The sequence below is a fragment of the Canis lupus genome, chromosome 33 (genome assembly GCF_011100685.1).
Source record: "Canis lupus familiaris isolate Mischka breed German Shepherd chromosome 33, alternate assembly UU_Cfam_GSD_1.0, whole genome shotgun sequence".
In the NCBI taxonomy this organism is placed as follows: domain Eukaryota; kingdom Metazoa; phylum Chordata; class Mammalia; order Carnivora; family Canidae; genus Canis; species Canis lupus.
Genome location: NC_049254.1, coordinates 20242983 through 20264826, shown reverse-complemented (window position 1 = coordinate 20264826; position 21844 = coordinate 20242983). Strand labels below are relative to the sequence as shown.

General features: G+C 38.3%; 2 long non-coding RNA genes across 4 annotated transcripts in view; one reads left to right on the top strand and one right to left on the bottom strand.

Moving 5' to 3' along the window:
- The first annotated feature begins 1030 nt into the window (after positions 1-1030).
- LOC111093766 overlaps positions 1031-21844 on the top strand; it is a 31504-nt gene continuing 10690 nt past the window's right edge. Inside the window, exons 1-2 of one of the 2 annotated variants that reach the window (XR_005383347.1) lie at positions 1031-1219; positions 1513-1643. This is a non-coding gene — a long non-coding RNA (uncharacterized LOC111093766). The remainder of the gene's footprint in view (positions 1220-1512; positions 1644-21844) is intronic. The other variant, XR_005383348.1, reaches the window with a different exon arrangement.
- Positions 3492-21844, bottom strand: part of LOC111093767 — a 37703-nt gene continuing 19350 nt past the window's right edge. Inside the window, exons 2-3 of one of the 2 annotated variants that reach the window (XR_005383349.1) lie at positions 13966-14069; positions 3492-3796 (exon numbers count right to left, since the gene is read on the bottom strand). This is a non-coding gene — a long non-coding RNA (uncharacterized LOC111093767). Of the gene's footprint in view, positions 3797-11752; positions 13039-13965; positions 14070-21844 lie in introns of those variants that run through there. The other variant, XR_005383350.1, reaches the window with a different exon arrangement.

Here is a 21844-nt window from a genome sequence, read left to right as displayed (position 1 = left end):
TTTCGTTTGCCTTTGGGACCATGTCCTAACCTTTACTTCCCTTCAGCAGTCTTCACGGAGTCCCTTCCACACAGAACATTCGTACCTACCTATTTGAAGTACAAAGTCAATGAAGGGAAACAGAGCCTATGTATTAATAAGTAAACCTTGAGGAAGGCCCACTAGTCATTTGTTTAGCAGACTTGTGTGTGTGTGTGTGTGTGTGTGTGTCCCATCCATGATTCACTCCAGTAATTTCCCCTTATTATCCTGGTTTTCCTCAGTTCCTGTTAGCTGTGGCTCAGTGCCCCCCTGCAGGCTTAAGTCAGGTTACTCTCCTCAGAGCCACCTGAACATGACCTACATTGGCTCCCTGCAATTCTTTTTTTTTTTTTTTTTGGCTCCCTGCAATTCTGATTAACATGCATCTCTTCCCCCCAAGGACTGTCCTTTGGATTTAAAAATACAAGTTTGAAAATTGAGTGGATTTTAAGGTATTTGGCCCTGAAGTAGAGAGAATCTGGGGGTGGGGAGGGGTGGGGGGGAAGAATAAAAATTCCCCTCACAGTAATGATTTCCAAAGACAGACTGTCCATTTTAGACATGTGTTCCAAAGCCATAACTTTAAGTTTCTTTTTTTTTTTTTAAATATTTTATTTATTTATTTATTCATGGGAGACACACAGAGAGAGAGAGAGGCAGAGACACAGGCAGAGGGAGGAACAGGCTCAATGCAGGGAGCCTGATGTGGGACTCGATCCCCAGGACTCCAGGATCACGCCCTGGGCTGAAGGCAGGCACTAAACCACTGAGCCACCCAGGGATCCCCAACTTTTTCTTAAAAGTTACTTGGTAGAGACCATTTGATCTTGGTGATTTATCTGAATTTAGTTCATCAAAGAAGTTTTGGGTCAGCATCTGTCTTGAGCTATTACCTCTTCTTCCATTCTGATGGCTGACCTCTCTCCTAGGACTATCCAGTTCTAAACTGCTGATGCTGTAGATTTCTGTCTCAACCAAAAATTCTAATTCTAAGAAATTCCTGGGTGGGATGGTCTGCAGAAGCAAAAGACCAAAGATTCCATGGTTGCTGGACCTATTCTTGATTGTCGCTCCTTGTCTACTTGGCTTCCTGACCCACTTCTGAGCCTGCTCCTCTTGTGGGAAGCTTGTTTGCCTAAATTTCTGTTTTGATCCACTTAACTCACAAGCTATCTTTGTGCTCCGGCTTTCCTTTCCGGTAGGTAGTGTCTAATCTTCCTTATTACCCAACCACAGGTTGTGTCCATTTTTATTCTCTTGCATAATCATCACTGCTTTTTTGGCTCACTATCCTGTGCCTCTGCCTTGCTCTCCCGGTTCAAACATCCTGCTTTATCCTCATGTTCTACTGCTGCTGCTGATGCCAACATGACCTAGAACATTTACCCCTCCTTTATCAAGTACCTGAACTCTGCTCTGCAGTAAAAGATACTTGGCCAAGATGAATTTAATTCTATTCCCTTTTCATTTCCCCCCCAAAAATCTATGTAGGTTACAGAGAGAGGGGGATGGAAAATAAAGAACATCAGAGGCAGCATTTTAAAACGAGGATTTGAAAATTGTCAGTGAATCTATAATGAACCATCATTTGATTAGAACGATAGAGCTTCTCTAAATCTACCGTAAGTTAAATTCACTGAATTAACTAAATTCAAATATGATTTTTAAAAGGGAAATAACCAAAAGAGGATGGAAGAAAATTAATTTGTCGATCATTGCCTAACGTTTTAATATTAATAAATTGACTGATTTTGGAAGCATTAGCAAGCCCAGTTATAGATCTAAGGTAGAATCAGAGGTACTATCAGATAAAAAATTGGAAATAAGACATTTACTCCATTTTGTTCATCATAGCTGCCCAATCCAGATGTTAAACTTAATAAGGAATTTAGGTTTCACAATTAGTTTGATTAGTTAAGTATGTTGATCACCATAAAATATAATAGCTAAGGTTTTTTTTTATGTGCCAAGAATTGTGTTAAAAGCTTTACATGCATTTCATGAATTAATCCAAGAATAGCTTTATTATGTAGGTATTATTAGTAGTATTTTTACCATTTTACAGATTAAAGTGTGGATGCCTGGATAAATTAATTACCTCCTTCAACATCATCCAGCTGTTAAAAACTAAATTAGTGATTCCAATGCAGGTTACCTGACTCTAAAGCCAGTGCAATTAACTGCTAAGTGCATCAGGGGAGAATTCTCTCATTGCTCTTTTTTATTCTTCATATTTTTACACTATTTGTTCAGCCTGAACATGAAGGAAAACTATGGTGTTGATTCATTTAGGCTGTGCTGCTCATGTCAATGGAGGGAGCAAAAGGTTAGATCAGTGAACATGTTCTTTAAAAAAAAATACTGTACAAAAATGTCATTTCCCAAGATATTTCCTCAGTCCCTGAACAGACTACCAGAACTGAGAGGACAAAAAGTTACCTTCATATCTTTCCAGACTCCAGACAAAACTCATCACCCAGAATATTTACAATCACATGGGGGCAGTGGAAAATTTATAAATTTTTAGAATCCTCCTTAGCTATTACCCATTTAGTGTACATGTTTACCAAATATGTTTGTTGTATGCTCTGTGTATTTCTCTTCAGTTGAGTTGCCCATAGCAGGCATTCTCCTTCCTTTGGCAGTTCATGACTGGTACTGGAGTCCCTTGGACTTTATCTTTCCTTTTCCTGCTTCTCCTTTACATAACCACACCCACCTGTCTCTCAGATGCCGCCCAGACCTCACACTCTCTGTGTTTTCTCTTTTCCTCTGCATCCTCTTCAGGTAAAACATTCTCTCTCTCTCTCTCTCTGTTTCTCTTTTTCTCTGGATCTATTCTCGGCATAAATTCAGCAGTTGGTTGCATTCAATTACTTCAAGAAAAAAAAAATCAATCCATTCTAAATGCTACTCTTTAATTGAATTCAGCTGTAATTTTCCCTTGTCTAATTCCATCTTCCCTACTTACCTGTTGCACCAACCTTATGGTTTTATTACTCAAGTTTCCCTCTGTTTATCATGTTTCCATAAAGCCTTCATTCATTCATCCCTGAGTGTCTGGGCCATCCTACCTTTGGCAATAGGTCCATCGATAGTCCAGATGCCTTGCCTGTCAGCTGTGTCTGTCTGTCCCTTGAGCCATCTTATATGCTTTCCCTAAACGGCGCTCCCCTCCCAGCTGAACTTTCTTCTCTAGTTGCTCTCTTATCTTCCAGAGGAGAACACTGACAGACAGTATCCATTTATAGTTCTTCCATGCTTTCTCCACAGATCACAGGCATGATTTGTTTCAGAACATTCAAGAAGTGGAGAGTGGCTGTTGGGTTGTGGTTACCCGATAGGGACCATACGCTTGATATAAATCTAGAGGAAAGAGTCCTGACCCCTGATCCCTTGCCCCCTTCTCTCAGACTTTATATTAACACAGAACAAGGTAGGGGTTTTTCTTTTTCAATATATTACTCTGACACTGAATTGATGCATACAATTACCCAAGACTTCTACATTTCAAAACTCAGTATTAAGTTTTACGTGAAAGGTAAACCATTTTAAAAAGCAGGTGAATACTTCTTTCACTGATAGTCATGCCAACAATTATATTGTAAAGCCATTCTTCTATTGGGTAGATATCTTTGTATAAGGCATATAGTAGGACTGGAATGGAAAGATTTGGTCAAGTTCAGTACACATGGCAGGCATTACCAGTGGTTTGCTGCCTGCCCACACCAGTATCTCCAGGGAGACAGTGGATTTCAGCTGCTGCATCATCAACCTGTTGCCAAGGAAACAAGAGAGGGCAAAAAAATGTCCTCAATGACATTCATTTTCAAGGCAGTCAAGACACCCCTGAAAAGAATTTCAACAGTCCTATGAAGGAAGCTGAAATAGGCTTCTAATTATAAATTCTAAGCCATCTCCTCTCACACCAGGTTATACTGTCTGCTTAGATTTGTCTTTCAATCATTTTCTGTTTACCATGGCATATATATTCCAGCTGTCAGAATAGTGAGAGTGTGTTTCTGGAGGGAGGAAGAGGCAAGGGGAGAAAAGAGCAAAAGACAGAGAGGCTAGGGGAAACATGGCTAATAGCGAAGTGGTTACAACACAGAACACACGAAGGCAAGTGAAGTCATAAGTGCTAACCTGGGGGGCTGACATAAATTTCAGTCCAAATTTGTCAGATTTTTAAATGTTTTTGTAACTGTATTTGTGTCACGACAAATAGAGAAATTCTCTGCACATGCATATGTTATAAAATAGGAGATTCGGTTCAGCATTTATGGTTTTTGATTTTATATTCAAGTACAAAATATGCAGGGCAGGCCTTCTGAGTGACTGCTTTGCACGAGAGGGTTCCCTTCCCTCAGAATGCACAGAAAACATTGTGTTTACCGAATCAGTGTCCTTAGTACTTATAAATTGCAATGTGTAAAGATTTAGCTTTATATAATACGATGTTTGGGGCATACAAGCAATTGTGTGAGAGAGTGTGGACATGTATAACATCAGTCTTTGTGAGGACATTAATGAGTCTGTCAGGTAGAAGTTCTTAGGTATTGAGGCCCTGTGTAGAAAGCACCACTAGCCTGCGCTCAGCAACCTACCCTGGGCTTCCAATCAGTTCCTTTCTCTCCAGCAGCCCTTACCCAGGCCCACCAGCACACTTCCCTCCTCATGGAATTTAAAGCTTTTTCAAATTGGTGGGCCTCAGAACAACATTCTCTGAGAGGAGTACCTATGGAACACCCTAGACCAGTGCTTCTCAACCTTTCGTGTGCATATGAATCATCCAGATTCTCATTTGCTAGGTCTGGGCCAGTAACCTCCCAGATGATGGTGAGGTTGCTGGTCCGAGATCTTAGACCACAGGTTCCCCAAAGGCAGCAGCTGATTCTGATTAATGTCTAATATTGTAACTAGCAGGACCTAAGTACATAATGTATCCATTTTGAATGAAATTATAACACTTCCCACCCCACCCCACCTCTACCCACACTGCTGGAAAATACTTCAAAGTCTCCGAGTTATGGCCAATGGAATGTGAGCAGAAGTGATGTGCATGTCCATTCCCCAACTGTTTCCACTTCTACTGATACCACTGGACCTAGGCCATGGTGTAGCCTAGGAGAAGGAAGGACCATGAGTCCCTAAACCATGTCTTGAAGGAGAATTTGCACATGTTACAGTCACACATTTCAGATTCTATATGAATATGAGATGTTTATCATATTTGAACCATTATGCACTTTCTTTTGGTTGTTAACAGCAGCTAGGATTTGCTTAGTTACATATTTCTCTTATAGGTATTATCACATTATATTGTAATTGTTGGTGTCTCCCACTGGAATGTGAACTTGTGCATATGATAGTGACTGACACATGGTAGGAGACCAACTTTGCTCTATGAATTAGTAAATGTAGATGGTGTTATTTTTCAGTCATTCACCTGTTCAATTCATAGAGCACCTGCCATAAATATAATTCTCATGCCCCATAAAAAAAGACATAGAGAAAGAATCAAGCTTATTTAATTATGCTTAGACTTTAGTTTCTTTCTTTGGGGCACAGATGGTAATGGGTAGGGGGAGGAGAAAAGGTATTGCTACTTAGGCTTCTTTATTTTCATTCAGGGTGTGTGTGACCTTTCCATGACAGATCTGATTTCCATGGGAGATCTGATTGCACGGAATGAAAAGGGGTGAAGGAAAGGGTGTTGAAAAGTAAATATACTTATCACACTTCCTCTTTGGTGGAAGTATATGGGCAGTGAGCACAAATGCATGGAAAATTATAGCCTCAAGTGATTAAGAGGAAAAATATATATGAACGATGTATTTTATGTGTAGCTATATATGGCTATATGATCTACCCTAGCTATATATAATAGCTATATAATATTTTGTCTATTATTTGGATTTGCTTCTTATGCTGTGTCAGGCCTTACGTATATTATGTAAGCTTTACAACAATTCCTATGGAATAGTATGTTCATGTTACTGACCCAGAAGTTACGTCTCAGGTAAGAGAGGTGAATTGTCTGATGACCTGAACTCATCCACATGGTTTCAAAGCTCAGTTTTCCCCCAGCTTCATTACACTGAGCAAAAAATGTACTTAGGAAGACTTTGTTATAGAATATTTGAAAACAGAATTATCCTGGAAATTTAGGACTTCTGGTTGTTGTAGGTATTTTGTGAGACCTTATAAGCAACTATACCAGAGAGACACATTATCTCAGTTTCCAACTTCCATGAGAGGCACTCATGCAAATGTGTGATCCTATGGGATGGCATGGAGGAGGGGTAAGGGACACTGCCTGGGGATTATCCCATGCTTGCTGAGACAGCAGCAGAAATGAAATAATTCCTTCTTTTACCAGTAAAGGAAGTGAGAACTATGATGTCCTTTACCACATTATAACTTGGGTGAGTTACTGGGAAGCAAAAACTCAGGTCTTCTGACTTGTAAACCCTGTTGTCCCACTGGACTGGCCCTTCCTACCTCTGAAGATGTGGGTCAGATATGCTCAGGGCTCCTATAAAAGAGTGGAATATTGGCCCTTTTCTATCCCTTTATTTTGACCTTTTAAACCAAAATTGAGGTACAGGTATCTTAGTTCACTCTGTTAACTGCATAAATTCTTATAAAGAAACTCAATGACTCCCAAATTTCCAAATCTAGCTTTATTTTTCTCTTTTATTTTCTGAATAAAAATACAAATGAATACAGTGGGAAATGCTTCCTTTCTGGAGTCCACAGTGAACAAGTATCCTTTGTATTTTTCAAGAGCCATCCCTGCTCTCATCCTGAAACCTAATCCAAACACTTCTTCAAATATTATACTTTCCCTCTGCTAATCACAATACCATTTGTAATTCACATCACACAATTTATTTTACTTGTATTGTTCCCAAATTGCTTTGCATATGTAAACCTTCTGGGCTTAATTGGGTTATAAGAGTTAGGAATATGTCTTGCCCTTATATGTAAACTCCTTGAGGGTAGGGCCTACACCTTTATAAGCTCTTGCAGCTCCTAGAGCACTTGCACATGTACTAATTGCTTATAAATATCAGCAAAATGAACTACACTCCTTTCAAAGTCCTACATTAACTGGGACAGTGCTGGGCCCATAGCAAAGTATCTAAGCAACTAGGAAACCCCATATATATGGGGTTTACCCGTATGTATGTATGTGTTCATAGCTGTGTCGCTAGTTCCTAGCACAGGGAATGGCCGATACAAAGTACTCAAAAAATACATGTTGAATGAATGAATGTTCATTGCATGATTTCTCCAAATTCCTCTTTCATTCTTTCACATCTACAAAGCTAATCACATAGATCAAAGCTTCTCAAATGTTAATGTGCATATGAATCACCAGAGGGACTTGTTCAAATCCAGGTTCTATTTCAGTAGATCTGGAGTAGGGCCTGGTTCATTAAGTATGGCATCTCTAGCCAGAGCCCATGTGATGCCCAGGTAGTCTATCGATCATACTTTCAGTGGCAACGTTATAGATAACCCCATAAAAGATGCAGGCCTTCCACGTTTGAATTGAATCTTACCAATGTACATCAGGACATGTCTCTCATAAAATGTGTTTAAAGAGCCTTACTTTGCAGCCTCTTGAGAAAGAAGTCCTGGGGTACTAAATCTGTATGCACCGAGATGAATATTATAAAGTTACTAAAACAACACTATCAATATTTAGTCATTTAGATCTGCTACATATGTATTGATCAAATCTAATTATGCTTCAATATTGAGCCTAATTGGAGAGTCTGCCATTTAAAGATCAAACTAATGGGGTTGCCATAAGGTTTTTGTGTATGACAAAGAGGCAATTACATTAATATCAAGAGGAATTGTTCAGGAAGTTTGCCAATGGGAATGAAGATTTCTGGCTATTGGAAAAGGATTTAAAAAATAACCAAACCTCTCAGTGCTATATGAGAGATCAGCTCATTATTCAGTCTTGAATTTGTCTCCATGCTAATACCAAAAATGTCAAATTAACTAAATTGAGTTAAAGTCTTGGGACCAAGGAGAAATCAAATGTAATGTTTAGCTATAATCATGCTATAGATTTTTTCCCATGTTTCATTTCACATGTGAAGGTCTATAACCCACCATACCCAGCATTTACAGAAGTAGATTTATTAGGTGTCATTTGGTCACCTCTTACGTCTTCTCAGAAAATAATCTTTGCAATTAGGGTCACTGTCTATACCGCAAATATTTTAAAATGCTAATTGGCAAGCTCTGTGCTATGCAAACCATTGATAAGGTAGATAATAATAGGTTTTACTGATTACTAAGCAGTGTTGTGCTATAGCCAAAAGTCAAAGGGCTCAATTCAGTTGTGAAGGGAACTGATTTTTCATTTGTTGTTACTGCAGTAGACGCCATAGTAATCATCATTATTGCAGTTATTTTGTAGAGGCATCCATTGTAGAAGCCCTGAGTTCATTTTCCGAATGCGTAATCAAATTTACTCCACCCATTTGCACACACCATAGAGCATTTTGTATCTATTCAGGTAATGCTTTGATACTGAGCCTCATGCATGAAACTTAACACCGTGTCCAAGATGTCTGAAAGAGCTCAGTGGGTAGTTTTAGTAGAACAGATTTTAGGAGATGATACAAATTAGATAGGTCAGCCCCATTTTCCTTACTTGGGCCCTACCCTTCTTTCTGGTATTGATCTTCCCCAAATTCACTTTCCCATTAATGAGTCTTGAGATTTGGGTAGAAGAGTGATAGAGAAGCATAGGCAAAGGAGAATATTGGAATGTTAGGGAAAGTGGTGCCAAAGGGAAGGTTTTCATTTGTTTAAGCTAGAGGTGGAGAAACTAAGGGTCAGGGAGAGGAATATCTCCTCCCTGGAGAAGCAGCGTAGGAGAAGGAACGGGATCTGGATAAGGACAGGAAATAAAGCCTGTTTCAGTGTGCCTTGATAGTTTCAAGACAGATGTAGACTTACAAGAAAAACAAAACAGAATGGCAGCTTTCATTCTCTTCTACCCACTTTAACCTCCAAAACAAGTTCTTTGGAGATTTTAGTCCTTGGATTACTGTCATTTTTCTCAGCACCGTTCTTGCCATAATTCTTCACAATTTTAATGTCCACATAAACAATTCTAGTCCCCTTGTCCTGGATCCTTGCTTGATGGCCTCTCATTTCATTCTCAGACCCCATCACTATCACTGTTATCTTTGCAGCTTGTTGCCTCCAGAGCCCTGACTACGATACTTGGCCATCGAGAGATCTTGTCACCTTTTCACTGTCTTTAACTCTTCTGGAGCCTCTACCCGCCTCCTTATGCAGCTTGGAGTCCACACTCCATCGTTAGAATACATACACTTGCGTGTATCCTCAACACATTTGCCTCCCTCTTTGTCACAACAGCAACTTAACACAACTGTATGTTCATTAATTCTAACAGTCTATCTCCTCCGTCCCTGTGCTCTGGCACCTGAATGTGACTGGAGAAAAACTCACAAAGTGCTTCATCTCTGTCCTCAAGCAGGTCTGCGGAGCTGCCCCTGCTCTGTTCACTCTTTCACTCTCCAAGATGGTTATTTCATAACTTCTCTTCTAGCCTCAGTCTCATCTCATGACTTCACTTCCCTGACCACTGAAAAACCAGAAGCAATCAGAAGAGAACTTCCACAAGCTTCTACTACCACCTTTAACCAAAGACTAAATCCTGTGCCCATACACTCCACTGTTGTTTTTGTCACTATGGTCCATGTTCCTATGATTAACTTTCCATTTGTACATTAACTATGATAACCGATATTATTTTTCTCTCTATTGGAGGATCAAATTTTCCTTCACTATAGGTTATTCCTAACAGCTTACAAAAATGATGTGATTCCTCTCATCTTAAAAACAATAAAACAGGGGATCCCTGGGTGGCGCAGCGGTTTGGCGCCTGCCTTTGGCCCAGGGCGCGATCCTGGAGACCCGGGATCGAATCCCACATCGGGCTCCCGGTGCATGGAGCCTGCTTCTCCCTCTGCCTGTGTCTCTGCCTCTCTCTCTCTCTCTCTCTGTGACTATCATAAATAAATAAAAATTAAAAAAAATATATTAAAAAAAAAAACAATAAAACAGGGGTGCCTACCTTTGGCTCAGATCATGATCCCAGGTTGCTGAAATTGAGTCCTCTGTGGGGCACCCTGCTCAGCAAGGAGCCTGTTTCTCTCTTTCCCTCTGCTACTCCCCCTGCTTGTGTTCTCTCACTCTTTCTCTCTCTCTATCAAATAAATAAATATGATCTTAAAACAACAACAACAAAAATAAAACAAAAACATGTCTCTTGGCCTCACTTCCCTTTCTGGCTATCTTCTCTTAAACTCATCTCTGGCAGATTTTGACCCATCTTGCACAAAACAGAAGCCACTCTTATCAAGGTTGTTAGTGACTTCCATGTCATTTGATCTCCTTATAACATTTTTTTTAAATTTGGATGTCACAATATCATCTTTTCCTGGCTTTCTTCTAATCTTACAGGCCACATATTCTCTACTTCCTTTGCTGATTTCATCTTACATCACCAAACTGGTAAACTTTGAGAGCTCCGGGATCAGGTTTAGACCTCTTCACTTTTCTAGCTACACTGAACCTCTTGTTGGTAACTTCATCTAGTCTCCTATCTTTAAATACTACCTATGTACTGATATTTCCAAAGTTCTCTCTCCAGCCTGGACCTCTCTGAATCTCAGACTTGTATATCTAATTGCCCACTCAATATGTCCACTTGTCTGTCTACCAGGCATTTCAAACTTAACATGACCAAAACTCAAATCCTGGTCATTTCTTCCAAACCTAAGTGGCCACCGAATTCTCTCTCTAAATGACAACACTTTCCTTCCACCCACTCAGACTCAAATCCTTGAGTTGTCATGACTCCTTTTCAGTCCATAACTAATCCATCAGCAAATCCTCTTGGCTCTACCTTTGAAATACATTCAGAATCTGATCACTTATCACCACTTTCCACTCTGATTTATTCTCCATTGATTTCATTTGGATTACTGCAATAGTGTCTCTTAACTGACCTCCCTGCTTCAGCTCTTTAGCACGTACAGTCTATTTTCAACACAACAGCCAAGGAATCATTTAAAAATATGTCAGATCATGTAATTCTGTTCATAATCCTCCAATTTCTTCTTATCTGACTTCAAATAAAGCAAAATGTCTTTACAATAGTTAAGACCTTTTGGTACATCTTTAGTACCTCTTTGGCCATCTTTCTTACTGTTTTCCCATTGTTTCACTTGACTAATCCTTGAATATTCTGGTCACATCCCACTTTAGGGCATTTGTACTGTTCTTCTGCTTAGAATAGAACAGTTCTTCTTTCTAGATATCAATATTGTTTACTTCTTTACCTCCTTTTGCTTTTATCTCTCATGCTACCTTAAGTTTTTCCTGACACCTTTCAGATTGCAACCTCCAACCCTCCATTTCCCTTACCTGCTTTTTTTCATAGTACTTATCATTATCTGATACTATTTATTTTTTAGCTGTTATGTTTATAATCTCCCCATTAAAATGTAAGTTCCATGACAGCTTGAGTTTTTTGCTGTTTGTTCATTTTTGCATACCCAGGGCTAACATTTTCCATCCCTATAAATCATGTACTGAATGAATGAATGAATGAATGACATACAATTCTGATGAGCTTTCAAATTTTGTTTTATTTTTGTTTTGTTTGTGAGTAGCATATAGTATTAGGAAAATCTCAATCCCAGATTTTTTTTTTCCAGAAGATTCTGAGGTTATTAATCTAACACAATGCTAAACATTTCTAATTAAATGGGGAGGGGAATATCCATAGTTATCCAGATGTTTTAATTACCCACAATAAACCCAAGTGATCACCCATTTCTAATCTCTTGGTAACAAGAATAGTTTTAGGATAATTAGATTCCAAGTGACCAAATCTATGTTGCTATTCCAGTACTCGAGCTGATAAACCATTAGAACAATTTTTTTTTTTTAATTTAAAAACAGAAACCAGGGCAAAATGGGATCTAATTAGAAAATTCATTTTCAGTCAACTGTTTAGGAATCAATCAATTCTCTGTCAGGTAATATACATAGCAGTCACTAAAAGCCCAAATATGTTCATTCCTCTGGGACAAGAGATACTTATGTGGTCACCTTCTTTTTGAATCTCGCTTTCTTCTACGTTATTTTAGAAAAATATTCACATTGCATTTTACGTGAAAATAATACATGGATAATTTAGGAGTAATCTAATATGCTCCCAGGAATTTAGTAGGTTATTTTCCCTCCTTCCTTAAGCATTGTCATTTTTTGCAATTATTCTAATGCCATTTGTGGAGGAAATTGTTCCCTATTAAAGGAGTTTCAGGTAATAACTGTCAGGTGGGACGGAATTTAGGTTGGTGGTGTCTTTAGTGAGAGCTTTCCTCTTCTTTCTGTACATGTAATTCCATTTTTCTACTTAGTAGCAAAAGTAATGGCAGAAAAATAAGTCAGATTATATTAATCATTTGCTTAAAAACAATTCCATGACTTCCAACTCTATCTAGAATAATATCTAAATTCTTTTTCAGGACTTTAAGATCTTGTATCATTTAGTTACTGTGTTTCTCTCTCTTAATCTCACAACACTGTCTCCTGTGTTCATTTTCATCCAGTCACAAAGGTTAGCAAGATTTCCTCACCTCAGGACTTCAGCACATTCTCTTCACTCAGAATAGTCTTCCTTTGAATATTCCCACAAGGCTTATTTCTTTTCATCACTCTGTCAGTTGTCACTTCTTCAGAGAGTCCACTCTGCCCATTCTAATAGCAGGTCTCCTCTATGCTTATTCTCATCTCCTTGTTTGTTTCATTCATGAAAATTGTCATAATTGTACAGTTATTATTACTCATTTGCTTCTTTACATTCTTTTTGTCTGTCTTCTCCACTGGGTTATAACTTCCATGAGGGTAGAGATTACGTCCTTCTTCTGCCTTCTATGTATTCTGTTGTGATGAGATGTTGAGTTTGAGTCTTTCACATATTCATAATAGCTGAAAGCTCAGAATCAATGAGATCACCAAAAAAGCATGTGAATCAAGAAGGAGACTGTGGATAAACCCCTGTAGAAGTAGAACCCTAATATTTATGGAGCAGATAAAAGAGAAAAGGCCTCCTAAAATGATCAGTGCTGAGTGGCTTAAGAAAAGAGAGAGAACTGTTAGAAGAGAAGAGGACAGGTAAGATATGCTGTGTGCGCTGTTAGATCCCCAGCAGTCAGTACAACACCTAATGTTTAGTAGGCACTCAAAAAACATATATCCAACTGTGGGTAAGATGAAAGAATAAGGAGAACAGGTTCAACAATACCAAATGTTCTGAGGAAATCAGGAAAGATAAAGTTTTAGTAATTATGAGACTACTGGCCACCTTAACAGGAACATTCACTTTCTAACATATTATATAATTAATTTGCTTAATTTGTTTATTATTGTTTTCATCCTCTGCTAGAAGGTATACTCTGTGAAGTCAGGAAATCTTTGTTTATTCACTGACATATCCCAGGCTCCCAGAACAATTTCTGAACAAAGTCGAAAAGGTATTAGAAATGTTTAAAGCCAAGGTTTATATACAGAAAAGAATTGTTTTTTTAGAGTGCTTAATTCTTTAGTGACCCCACAGAACAAGAGCATTCCTATATTATCAAATCAGCCATTGCTTTACTAGTGAATCAGTTGGACATTAAGTGGTTCTAAGTCTTATGCTCAATCATCCCCACAGTTTTAGTATGTGATTTGGAGATAGGTTTAAATGTCAGCAACAATTATTCATTGTTCAATCGGTTCAGTGGAAGTCCATCCCTTAAATCTTAATGTAACAACAATAGCAAAGACCAGAAGGCCTGATTTTGTCTTTAGCATCATGGTACATACCCCTTCCTGCTCACTGATGTTATTGTAAAGAACATGTCACACCACGAGAAATTCATTGAAGTCCCAGAGAGCCTGAACTTTTCTGCAGATCAAGGGTTCACCACCTGAGAGAAATTTACAAATATTTTATCTAATCAATGGGACTAGTTCCGTAACTGGCAGATTATTTAAAAATGTAATGTACTCATTTTTATAAATTAGACTATGCCTCCAAAGGCTTTTATTTTTCATTCATTTTTCACAAGCTTTCCTGAGAAACACATCTGTTTTTATTTCCTGAACTCATTAGGGAAATACAAAACTGGCTTTTTCATGGTTTGGGGGGTGGACCCTTTTGTAGTTCTTATGAATACATTTTTTACTTGGTCTCCTTATTAAATATAAAATTGAAAATGTTTAAAATTGTCTCATGTTTAGATATTTCTTGATATTGTGGAAACTGCTCTATGCCAACTAGACTATGGCGTTTTGGGATAGTAAAGGAGAGAGAAGATAATTAGATGGCGTGAAGAAATGTTAAGTGAAGTGATTGGGAGAGGAGAATATATGAAAGATTTAGGGAACATTTTGAAAGGAGAAATAACTGCCTGTGTGGGTGTTTGTACATGGAGATTGAAAATTTTAAAACTAAGAATATATATATGTTTTTTTTTTATAACAGGTGTGTGTCACATATTTAGATGTCAAAAAACTATCATTACAAGTGGCACTAGAGCCAAAAGTATTCAATATGAGAACATCAGTTCATCAAGACTGTCAAATAGAGGAGGCATATGTTCTGAGTACTCACTACTGATTGGTCAGCTGCTGTTTCCATGGCAATCCATGTACAGCTCAGACATTTTTTTTTTCTCCTATTCTACATTACCTCTATTACATAGCAAAGAATGCTAAGATTAGTAAACAGACATATTTGGTAAATGTAATATGGCATCACAGTCACTAAAATTGTGGCTGATTATTCTAATTTTGGAATAGTTACAGTCTATATCGTACCTCAAACTGTGGCAAAGCAGTAAAGAAACCTTATATTTTGTCTTCTACTTGGGAAAAATGTCCTTTGTTTAGACAGTTTCTTGAACACACCACACAGGTTTAGGAAAACAGTGATGTGTGCCTTAAGCTGGAAAGAGTGAATTTACTAGAATTTTAGAAATTTCATAGATAGATAGATAGGTAGAGATAGAGATCTCCATTTATTGTCTATGTATTTATATTTGAATTTTACATGTGCAGTAAACACGTTTATCTTAGGTGTGTCTGGCATCTGAACAGTTCTTTTAGACTAAAACTAGTCCCCTATACTCTAAATGTGAATCACAATCAATCAATCAATCAATCAATCAATAATCACTACTCGTCAAAAACTGGAACCAGGGAGATAGTTTTTCTCTCAGGGTATTGCTACTGTTCCCTTCTCTAAATGCTACCAAAATTTGAATCCTCATTGAAGTCAACTTGCCGCTATGTTGGAATTAACCATCTATTTTCCATTCACTCTGTTTTTATACAGTGCCTGGTTTGTCTTGGGGCGGGGAGAATTATTCCCCCATTCTGAGACCATTCACTCTGGTGGAGCAAACTCCATTCTAAACTCCAGGGCTGAATGAGACTTAGCTCCAGGACCCTACATTCTTTTGGTGATTGGGCCAAGGATGACAATGGGGCCAAGGCAATGCCAAGAATCAGAGTTAACTGATTGGAGTCAAACTAACTCCAAACAGAGTTAATTCTGGAACTTTTGCCTGAGCAACCAGAAAAGAGGCAAGCTTCGTTCTCTGGACGCTATCTGGGAGGGTGTGAATCTGAAGCAGCTAGAGAGACAGAAAGAGAACACCTGCTTGGGAATGAGCTACACAGAGGAAGGCAGAGACAAGAGACAGAGGGAGCTGTAAGGCAGGAATCATAATAGACTTCCCTTATTGAGTGCTCTAAGAATTAAATGAATTTATAATAGAAGGTACTTAAGTAGTATCTGACATATGGACAATGCTCAATAAATGTTAGTGATTATTATTATTCACATTGTTTGGATCCTCTTTTAAAGTCAGCTTTAATTAGTTTTCTGTCACTGTAACTGAAAAGTCTCTTTCTAAATATATATATATATCCAATATCTCTCTATGTATAGACATATATATATGAAATCTCAAAAGTAGTGTGCATTAATGTTAAACTTTTACTCTTTACCTAGCTACTCTGCTTATAGACATGTATCTGAAATGAGATTGAAGTATATGCATACAACCATTGCAGTATTACTGATACTTACAAAAATCAAGCATCTGATTTCTCAAAAAGAAGAAACCCAAGCAAATTTAAATAACTTAAGGGAAGTTATGTGGTCATATATTATGCTGCCATTAAAATTATGCCCATTAAGTATTTTTAATGTATTGGTTTATGATGTTATGTGCAATGAAAAAAATAACAGAATATATAGCATGTATTTATAGTATATGTACATACAATATAATCTCAAGTACATTAAATAATTATATAAAAAGAAGACTTGAAGGAAAAACACTAAGATATTTGTAGCTGTTTTCTCTGAGTCTTGGTACTACGAGGGGCTTGAATATTTTCTTTCACTTTTCCATATTTTTAAAGTGTCTATAATAAGCACTTAGCATTTCAATTATTATTTTTCATTATCTGTACATTCATGGAATTTCATGCATTCTAAACAATAGACCTGATATGATTGTAGCCACATAGTTAGGAAATGAATTTAGAAAAATGCAGAAATACAAGAATCTTAGAAATGTTCTCTAGTTCCATCATTTTTAGAGATTTTGTAGGAAGCTAAGTCTGAGAAGTTGTAACTTACTTCAACATTTGACAGTATTTGGCAGATATTTTAAGACTCCGAAGACATGGATGTGAATCATATTTCATTTTTTTTTCATTTCTATTATAACACATTTTTTTTCTAAATGCAGCAGAGTGGACTCACTGATCTAAATTTGCATCTGGTTTCCATAGTAACTGCTTTTGGGCTTTTAACATTAGGCACCACCTGTTGTTCTGTGGACAAACCACCAAATAACATCACAGATTATAGAGGAGACAAGGGGTCCATACACCTGTCTCCAAATTGCACTTCCCTAATGTGCCATTTCTCACTGATATTTAGCTGCGCACTAGCATATACCTAAGATAATCTCCTTGCCATTTATGCACACACAGCAGCTGTAGTTCCTGAATTTAAAAATATTAAATCCATACTTTCACACTGTTATGGCAATATGGAGCTCACAGCTAGGAATAATAGGACATTATATGTAGATCTATAGAGCTATGCAGTTTATTTCATGTGATATTTAGAGATTCTGAAAATTACAACATAGTTAAGACTCTCTCACACAAATTCTCTGGTTTTCTACATTTGCACAACAACACACACACACAGAGTCACACTTCTAAATATATCAAGTTATTTTAGAAATTGTGCAAACCCTTTTTCTCTGATTCATTTTTAGGCTTTCTTACTTGCAAGAAACCAGCTGTTGGGGAAGACATAGGGATTTTCCTTAATTAAAATGATTTCTCATAGCTCTGATTCAAAGACCCTAAATTATGATAGTAAGAGTTTCTCTCCCTGGCAATATTCCTTTGCAAAGGGCAAAAGAATTTTCAGAAAGTAGCTTACTTAGACTTTATCATCCCTTGGATATATGTGATAAAACCCTTAAGGTAAGCGAGAAAAGACTCAAAGGCATCTTGAAAAAAATATATAATCAGCAGCTCAAAATGGTGTAGAGCATATATTGTGAGAGAATGTGGCTCACAGCTTAAAACAATCCATTGATACAGAAGCATTCAGTTAGTCGATGACTCTATGTATTATTTATTTATCTCTGTTTGCTGTTCAACATCTAGTGTTTCCTGTTGGAGAGTTAATCCAACCTCCTGCCACCTGGTAGCCAAGTGAGGAATTCTGAGAAGCAGATCAGATTCTCCCTGTCAATCTCAATTTCTAGAACCCATGTTGCTTTTGTAAAGGCATGATCCCCTCTCCGTTGTGCCTTTCTCTCCTCTTTCCTCTCTTTTTCATTGTGAGACAGTGGAAGGAGGCTTAGTTTTGAAGGCAAGCAGGCCTACTTATTTTTTTAAGATTGATTTATTTATTCATGAGAGACACAGAAAGAGAGAGAGGCAGAGACATAGGCAGAGGGAGAGGCAGGCTCCCTGTGGGGATCCCGATGCAGGACTCCATTCCGGGTCCCCCGATCAAGCCCTGAGCCAAGGCTGACACTCAACTGCTGAGCCACCCAGGTGTTCCAAACAGGCCTACTTAAAACCCCAGCTCCACAGGCATTAGCTATGTGATCTGAGCCTCAGACCTCTCCACAAAGAGGTAGTAACACCCATCTCACTTAGTAGAGTGATAGTAAAATGTCGGAAAGCAGATAAGCATGATACTTGGTAGGCACTCATAAGTTTTAGTTCCCTGATCTTTCTCTTCTCTGAAGGATTTCATGGATCTTCAGTTGGAGGTGAGACAGGTCACCTCCTGGGGGCACTCAGAACCCAATGCTGCCCCCTCCCACTCAGCTGTCACTGAGCTTGTCCTTAGTTCCTCTTTCTTACTAACCACAAGAGTAGCTGCAACAGCAGCAAGAGTGGCCCTACGGCTTCAGGGACCAGTTGTAGCTAACAGTTATCACCTGCTGTTCCAAAACTGTGGAAAAACCGAATATAACTTCCAAAATCCCTGAAAAGAAGCAATCAAAATAGGATTAAAGGACATGGTATTTGCAAAGTGCTTAGCATAGTGCCCAGCACACAGTAAATGCTCAGTAAATGTTATCCATTCCCATAGATTATTTTTGGAATGAATGGCTAAGTAGATCAGTAAGGGCTCCACTGGATGTTTGGTTGAACAGTATTAAGTGAACTGAAAGTGTTGGTGGCCATGAACATGAAACCAATTTCTGTTTAAATGAGAGTCTGCAGAGGTGAAATTTCAGATGAAATGTGAAGGGTAGGATATCTCACCTCTCTCAAGATGGAGCACTAGGTTAGATCAAGTTAAGATATAACACATAATACAGACATTAATTTCACTCTCAGCTGAAGTCAGCACAGAATGACTCCCCCAAGTCTTCCGCTTTGGATTTTAGAAATATTATTCTGGGACATAATAATCTCTAGTGTGAACAAGAGTGAGAGATAAAGTTCTGAACTTTTCATGATAGCTGCAAACTCTGTCAACTTTAGCATTAAAATAGGAAAAGAAATAGATCAAAAAGAAAATGTTATATTGCTGGTCTAAAAGCTACAAGATGAAAGTCGCTCTTTCCACCCCCAAATCCTCCCACTGTAGTCTGAAGGAATATTGATGATAAGTAAAATCTCTTGCTTAGAACAGTAACATTTTAGAGGTCAGAAACATCATGAAGGTTATGCAAATTAGAGACTCAAACTGGAGTCCATGGGATAAATTTGGGATGATGGTGGGAGAATCTATGAACCCTCTGAAATTATATGCCAAATTGTGTGTGTGTGTGTGTGTGTGTGTGTGTGTGTGTGTGTGTGTGCTTTCTGGAATGCTGAAAACCTGAAGGAAGAAATCAGGGCACTGACTGGGATTTCTCCTTATATGAGGAGGTGGCTGAGTTGATGCCATGGGACTCAAGAATAAGGAACCAATTCTTTGTAAACATTTACTGACTAGGAGTTCACAGGCTGTAAGTTCATCAATAGTGAGGCAATCCCTGAAAATAAAGGGAAGTGGCCCAGCAAGCCCCTCCTTCTTGAATCAGGGAAGACTCTAATTTGTACAAGTAGTGTCTTCAGTCTTTTTCAGGCACCTGGGCCCAAGAAAAACTATGTAAACTGTGGCTGCTCCTGCTCTGTGTGGCTCCTCATTTCCCAAATATTTTGTATTTTGGTGTAGATAAGTTAGAAATCCAATGTAGCTTTACTGACATCTGCATATGTGTGGTCACTTCCTGTTAATCTGTAATACTGCAATAGACATGATTCTGAAGAGATGATCTGTGGCTTTTACAGGGTTCCTAAAGGGTCCTTGACTTCAAGGGCTTAAGAAGCACCTTGATAGATGAATAAAATGATTTTATAGGTAAAGGAAGTAAAGTCTTTGAAAAGTTAGGAGATTTTCCCCAGAATAACCAGCAGAACCATGACTAGGAAACGGTTGTATCCAAGCCCAAATCACAATTTCCACCATCAACTCTTGCAGAATCTAAGTACTTTAGGGGCTGTCTGGGTCAATTCTGGCTGCTACAACAGAATACCATAGACTGGGTGGTTTAATTAACAGACGTTTATTTCTCATAGTTCTTGGATGCTGGAAGCATGAGATCAGGGTGCCAGCTTAGTCAGGCTCATGGTGAAGTCCCTTTTCTTGCTTTACAGATGGCCCTCCTCTCCATATATTTTGACATGGAGAAGAGAAAGGAAAGATCTCTTTGGTATCTCTTCTTATAAGGACACTAATCCTATTCACGAGGGCTTCACCCTCATGACCTAATTACCTCCCAAAGGTCCCACCTCCTAATATTAGGGGTCAGGATCTCAATGTAATGAATTTTGGAGGGACACACACGTTCAATCCATAGCAGGAGCCTCAGAGATGATCAAGTGAGCTAGTGTCAACATCACAACATTCTAAATCAGGAGCAGAAGTAATTCCATGGTTTGTATATCTCCTATTTTATAATCTTGGTTTCAGAGAGAACACCTTAAACCAGGGCAATCAGGTAACTAGATGACCAAATCAAGGCAGTAAATGAACCATAGGCATAAAAACTAACATTTGTTTCTGTCAACAAGATGCTTTCCCAGGAAAGCCCTTGCTCCATACATCATGGAGAGAGCAGCCAGCAACAGCTAATGTATCTCCCTCTTAGTTTAGCTGCACATGGCTTGGCCTTGGCAGTCAAACGTCTTCTGATGGATTTGTGCCTCCATCTCCAACAACCTTCTTATTTTTGTTTCTAAGAAGATTGACCCATGGGAGTGTTCTGGGAATATTCCAGGGAAGACCACTTATCACCCTGACAAAACTATTCCACTAAAACAGCATCTCAACTTAGTGGTTCTTTCAGGTCTCTCCTTCTCACTCCCTGCCTTTGGTCTTGGTCCCCTCTCTACCTATTTTTCCTCTTCTGATCTCATCACCTCTTTCTGTTAGGGTCCAACTTTCTTGCTTCCTTTTGGTTGCCTATCTTCCTTCGTAGGTTGCCGAGTATCTAACTAGAGAACTAAATCACGCCATTTGATAAAGATGTTCTTGAGCTATTCATCAGCACGACAACAAAAAAGGCTCTCTGGGATTTAAGAATGTAAGACATGCTATTTTAAAGTGAGACAAACGGTCCATTTCATGCAATGTTCATGTCTTAAAAAGTAACATCAAGATGTTTATAGAAAAATATGGTGGCTCTCTATGAGATCAAATTCTAGTAGGCAAAGTATTCTGAACATTGTCAACTTTCCCTTAACAACCCATCCCATTGGTAGCAACTTAAAATGTTTACTAGGTACCTGCTATATGCTAGGCAGGTACCTAGTTCTTTAAGTTCTTTAAGTACATTTTCTCATTAAATATCACAAGTGTCATTGTCATCCCCATTTTGTGGGTGTGCAAACAGGTTCAGAGAATTTAAGTAGGTAGTAAGTGGTACAGCCAAATTCTAACACAGGCTGGTCTGCCTTCATAGACAATTTTAACTACTATGCATATGACACACATGCATTTAAAATATAGTATCAACAGTTCTAATTTTAACTACCTTTTATGTTAACAAACTCTATGCTGTTACTATTGAACACATTGTTTCTGTGTGCCTCTCATGAAAGATGTTCTTCCTTTCATTTTTTTTTCTGAAAGACGTTTTCAAATAATGTA